Source organism: Hemicordylus capensis, chromosome 16, assembly GCF_027244095.1.
Source record: "Hemicordylus capensis ecotype Gifberg chromosome 16, rHemCap1.1.pri, whole genome shotgun sequence".
Lineage (NCBI taxonomy): Eukaryota > Metazoa > Chordata > Lepidosauria > Squamata > Cordylidae > Hemicordylus > Hemicordylus capensis.
The window spans coordinates 15,615,046-15,621,532 of NC_069672.1; positions in this window are offsets into that span (position 1 = coordinate 15,615,046).

Consider the following 6,487-nt stretch of genomic DNA (forward strand, 5'->3'; position numbering starts at 1 on the left):
TGTAAGAGACAAGAATGAGCGAGCAGGGAAAACTGGAGGGGGGGAGAGAGAGAGAGAAATGTTAAAGTGCCCTCACACTATTTTTCCAGGCTTTGCTGGATGCCTCTCCTGCTCTGGCGTAGCTTGGAGGAGGGCCAAGGACTCCTGCTAAGAGACTGGAGGAGCAGAGATCATAACTCAAAAGGAAAACGAGAGAGAGAGAGAGAAGGCGCACTGTGTTTTGTTAGGACCTACAGATGACTTTTTTTTTTTTTAAGAGAGAGAGAGGATGAGATATATTTATGCAGGGCAGATCTCTCACCATTAGGGCAAGGTGGAGCCTCCAGGGACAGTGGCAGGCTACCCCTGAAACGCCGTGCAAAGGAAAGCCAAGTAGTAGGGGAGGGCCACTGTGCTTTTTTGAGGGTCTTTTCCGGTGGCCTGCCCAGAAATGTCTGCTTGGCCAATCCCGGCAAAGCCATTCTTTTCAAGCTGCGATAGCTAATCAAATCAAATCAAATCAAATAAATAATCAACCAGAGACTCCTTGTTCAGGAGTAGTGAGACACAAGAAAGGTAGGAAGCTGCCTTGGACCGAGTCAGGCCCTTGGTCCAGTATTGTCTACACTGAATGGCAGCAGCCCTCCAAGGTTTCAGGCAGGAGACAGGAGTCTCTCCCAGCCCTACCTGGAGAAGTCAGGGAGTGGACCTGTGATCTTCTGCTGCCTTATCTCTGAGCTACAGCCCCATCTCCTGTAGGAAGCAGCCTTATACCAGGAGTTTCTCCCAGCCCTACCTGGAGATGCTGCCAGGGACTGAACCCGGGACCTTCTGCATGCCAAGCTGATGGTCTACCATTGAGTTGAATCAAACCTCCATGTCCAGGAGCACTCTAGCACCAAATACCAATTGTGGGGGGGGACAGTGGGAGAGGGGGCATGCCTCCGTGCCCTGCCTGTGGGTTTCCTGGAAAGCAAGCGGGAAGCAGGGTGCTGGATGTGAGACGGCCTTTTTGGTCTGAGCCAGCAGGGCTGCCGTGCTGTTATGCCCGGGGCCTGGCGCTCTCTCTAGACGTGGTTCAGGTTTCCTCGCCCTCTCCCTGTTCTGTCAGGTACCCGCCTCGCTGCCAGGGCTCCAAGCAAGTCGAGGCATGACCGGGAGCCGTGGGCGTGAGAGTTGAAAGGATTTGTGCGAGAGGAAAATGTTAAGGGGGAACACACAAAAAAGGAATAAAGAAAATCAAACTTTTGTTTGGACTTGATTGGGGATTGGAAGGGCCCAGGGAGAGACCTGGCGCTTTGTGTTCTGAACACACACCTGCTCAGGGGAAACCACAGCTGAGGAGGGAGTGGTGTGGGAGAAAGGTGAGTGCTCTGGAGCTCGCTTAGATGTTCTCGACAGGTGGGGTCATGCGCTGGCTGTTTCTCCTTGCCCTGGCATGTTATTGACGGATTCCTCCGGCTCCGGGCTTGAGCCCTGATCAACTGTGGCCCCTACATCCCTGTTCAGTTGCCAAAACTCCTCTCTAGAACAGGCAAATGGCCGTCAAACCAAAAGAGTGTCTCTGGGCACATGCAGAAGGCCCCAGAATACCCACCACTGGGAATGCATTGACGACGACCACCACCACTACTAGACCACTGTATTTACCCGAACCCAAGAGTAGTCACCCCCTGCCAGTTTTTTTAATATTAGAAATTGGGAGGTCCTCTGAAATTCAGAGTCCTGTCCCTTTTGAGTAAATGCAGGTATAACCTGTATATAACCTCTACTTTAAGGGGGTCATCTTAAATTCAGAGTGGTCTTCGATTTGGGTAAATATGGTACGACTGCAAATATTTATATACTGCTTTTTAACAAAGGTTTCCAAAGCGGTTTGCAGAGAGAGAGAGATTTGCCCTTCACCTGGTACCCCCAGGATTCCTGGCAGAAGAGAAACTCTCCCTGATAGTAAAACTTTTGGGTGTGTAGCTCACTGGAAGAGCATCTCCATGCAGAAGGTCCCAGGTTTACTCAGCCGCTGCCAGTCAGCATGGGCCAGAGATTCCCAAACCTTTGGAGAGGCAGTGTGGTGTAGTGGTTAGAATATTGGACTAGGACCGACGAGACCCGAGTCCAAATTCTCATTCAGTCGTGCAACTCACTGGGTGACTCTGGGCCGCTCCCTTCTCTCTCGCAGGGTGGTTGTGAGGATAAACATAACCATGTACACCACTCTGGGCTCCTTGGAGAAAGAGTAGGGTATCATAAATTTAGCAAGTTATCCAGTTTAATTTTATAGCGTGGACATACGCAGGGCAGGAAGCCACAGTCCAGACGGAACATGGTGAAACAGACTGGTTCCAGATGGGCAAAGGAGTAAGACAAGGCTGTATACTTTCTCCTTATTTATTCAACTTATGTGCTGAACATATACTGAGAGAAGCTGGATTGGAAGAAGATGAGCGTGTTTTTAAAGTTGGAGGAGAAAACATCAATAACTTGTGCTATGCTGATGACACCACTCTGATAGCTGAGCATGTGGATGAACTGCAAGCTCTCGTAACGAAAGTCAAGGAGCCCAATGGATCTTAGAACAAAGCAATCCAGAATTCTCACCCGAGGCAGAAGTGACCAGGCTCAAACTATCATACTTTGGACACATTATACGAAGACCCAGCTCCCTTGAGAAGTCCATAATGATGGGGAAAGTTGAAGGCAAGAGACGAAGAGGACGGCCAGCAGCCAAGTGGATGGACTCAATGAAGGCACCACTGAGAGACCTTCAAGGCCAAGCGGAAAACAGATCATCCTGGAGAGAATCTATCTCTGTGGTTGCTAAGAGTTGACACTGACTTGACGGCACTTAATCAATCAATGAATCAGATATTTAGGACCAAACATTCCATGTTCTTACTAGCCATGGTAGTTAGGAATAGCAACTTCATGTACAAACGAAGTTTACCTTTGGATGTTGAAGACAAATAAGAATGGAAGGATGTCCATGACTTTGCAGTGAGCTTCCGAGAGGCAGATCCGGCTGTCCTCTGCCAGAAGCAGGAAACTAGGCCTGAGTCCCATTTGGTCTGCTCCAGTCCAGCCATGCTGAGGTTCTCAAGCCTTGCAAAGTTGAAGGGTACACAAGCTGTCTGAAGGGAGCTGGCACAAGCCGGTTTTTGGCCATGACCGCTACGGGTTTCTCCGTCGAAGGAGCTGTTCCAAACATCTGGGCCTGGCGCATAACCTGGAATGCAGCTCAGCGGTGGGGTGCAAGAGTTCCTCTTCCTGAGGCCCATACATGCGACCCCCTGCGGGTCAGAGCAGAGCCAGCTGCTTCCTCTAATAGGATCAACCTTTCCCCCTTTCCACGAGGGCCCAGCATTCGGAGGGAGCGAGGAATGCATCCAACGCTTTCTTACCCTCAGACGGTGCATTGGTTTCCACCCTGACTTTGCAACAGCCCAGACCAGACCGGTAGGAAAATAAACTGGGGAGTCTTTTCCCCTTTGCTGAAAAGATGCTCACGTTTATTTCTGAAGAAGTGCATTTGAAAACACTCCTCACCCTCACAATTGGCTCCCTGCCGTTGGGTACCAGGAGTCCAGAGCCCCTGCTGACGAACAGTGAAAACCGCCTTTTGTATATTTTATAGAAAAGGACTTTATTCAGTGAGAGTTTTTGTCCTGAAAGATGGGCTTTCAGGCATCTAACTTGTCCCCCTGAGACACCAGAGGCTGGTTTAGATGGCCCAAAGCGAGCGGAAGGATCACCTTATGCGCCCACTGGAACGCAGGAAGCTGCCTTCTACTGAGTCAGCCCCTTGGTCCATCTAGCTCAATATTGTCTACACAGGCTGGCAGCAGCTTCTCCAAGGTGGCAGGCAGGAGTCTCTCTCAGCCCTCTCTTGGAGATGCTGCCAGGGAGGGAACCTGGAACCTTCTGCATGCAAAGCAGATGCTCTTCCGTTGAGTTACAGCCCCATCCCCTCAGGGGAATATTTCACAGTGCTCAGATGTGGCGCAGCGGGGAAATGCTTGGCTAACTAGCAGAAGGCTGCCAGTTCGAATCCCCGCTGGGACTATATCGGGCGGCAGTGATCTAGGAAGATGCTGAAAGGCATCATCTCATACTGCAGGGGAGGAGGCAATGCTAACCCCCTCCTGTATTCTATCAAAGACAACCTCAGGGCTCTGTGGGCACCAGGAGTTGACACCAACTCAACGGCACACTTTAGCTTTAGCACATGACCAGCTCGCCTCCCACAGCTCCTCTGTGGAGGCACCCACGGCAAATTCAAGGTTAAGTTAGGGGCCAAATAGTAGACAAAGTCCACACTGGTGCCCATATGCAAGGTACGGTACTCCTTTAGCCCGCCTGGCCCTTGGATGTCTTTTTAATCTTATTTTTAAGCAAGGTCATCACACTCGTGTCTCTTCCTCCAGCCTTATGACTGAGCTGGAGGGACCATTTCCAGCGGCTGGGCTGGGCATAGCTTCTTCTCCCCAACTGCAGCAGCTCTCCGGTTGGACTTGCTTGCATCTCTGCCAAATCGGGTTTTAGATCTAACCCGGGTGGCTGGTTTGCATTTTAGGTTTCCGTGGCGCACTAGGCGGAAAGGCAGGCCGGGCAGTTTCAGCGCGCCGGGGCTCAGCAAAACTGGAAGGCGGAGGAGGCCAGCACCCCCAGGGCAGGGGCAGGATAGCAACCTTAGCGCCCATCGCTGAACGGAGCATTGGATGCTGCTTGATGCCTGGAGCAACAGCAAATGTGGCGCATGCAAGGCTGTTGTTCAGAGAGAGTGGTCCCTACCAGGGCGGAACGGCTGCAAAGTGCTCCCATCTCTCCCCGCCCCCCCTTCCAATTCCCTCACCCCCTTCCCAAAAAATGGCTCTGACTCAGTTGAGGAGTGCGCACAGTGGGTGGCCCAGCGAGCGGGCCCGTCTCTCAGCGCCTTGGTATGCAGTGCGTGCTTGCACCGTTCCGTGCGCCAGTGCTGGCATTGGGGCTGCTTCAGATGGAGAGATGCTTTTGGAAAAAGAAAGTGAACAATCCTTCCCGCTTGGCAAGCCAGGCTCAGGCGACAGTGGACGGCCAGAGACACCGAGGAGGCAGAAGCTGGACCCGGCCAGAGGGTTTGAGGCAGGGCTCTCAAATGCTCGGGGAAAGCGTTTGGCTTTCGCTTTGCTGTCTCGCTTCAGACACTAATTAATGGGCTCTGCTCAAGGGCAGACACAGCACAGAGGAGTCCCCAGCGAGAGAAATAACCCGATGCTCCCACCATCGTCCGAGGAGGCTGCCCAGTCGTCTCTGTGCGAGTCCCTGCTGGAGCACAGCCTTTCCGGTCAGCCTTCGCGGAGGGGCAGAAAACCCAGGTGGATCTGTCCGATCTGCTGTTGGCAGCTAGCCGTATCCCACTCGGACAGATACAGAGGAAAGGCCATCCCTGCACTGAAGGAGGGCTCACTTTGCAACTCTGTGTGAGTTGCTGAGCAGGACTCCTTCTGCTCAGCTACCTAAACTTCTGCATTAGGAGCGTTCAGAAGCATCTCTGCCCTCAGCGACTATTCTGGGCGGGCTGCTTTCAAACCAGATGGCCCGCCCAACTCAGTGACTCACACAGGGGTACAGGGAAGCAGGGTCCTCTATAGCAGGAGCGTATTTTAGGCTCACGCAGTTGTGGTTGGGGGTGATGGGAGTTGTGGTTCAACAGCTGGAGGGCCAAGGTTGTCTACCCCCTGCCCTAGATACTTCCAACTATATCCCTTTGCATTTAGATGAAGGTGGGCTCAGACACAGGAAGCTGCTGTATACTGAGTCAGACCCTTGGTCCATCTAGTTCAGTATTGTCTTCACAGACTGGCAGCGGCTTCTCCAAGGTTGCAGGCAGGAGTCTCGCTCAGCCCTATCTTGGAGATGCTGCCAGGGAGGGGACTTGGGGCCTTCTGCTCTTCCCAGAGCGGCTCCATCCCCTAAGGGGAATATCTTCCAGTGCTCACATGTGGTCTCCCATTCAAATGCAACCAGGGTGGACACTGCTTAGCTACGGGGACAAGTCATGCTTGTGACCACAAGACCGTCTCTCCTCTCTAGCCATGTCAACGGGCATGTTAAGATCTCCCTACTGCTCTCCACCCCAGGCAGCCTGGCCTTTCAGTGGAGGCCTGCTACAAATTGCATCGTCTTACGATGGGGGCTTCCCACGGCATCCTGGGAAACTCCGAGGTCCCCCTCGAGTTCCTCCAACGGAAGAGTGCCAGCCGTGGAAAACCTGAGCCCAGGGGACAGAAATGTGCCCGCCGGCCGTGGAGGAAACTTTAGCCCTTTTTGTTTTGCATCCAACACATGCTCCAGATGTGTTTTAAGACGCCAGCAACGGGGCGTTCCTAAAACAAAGCAAATCTCTGCCGATCAGCGATGCATTTCCCGATACTCCCAAGCCGTGCGCTCTGATTTAAGGAGAAGGGGTGATTTCAAACGGCTCGAAGCAACGGGCGAGGTGGAGGGGAGAGAGAAAGAATGTGATGGCTTC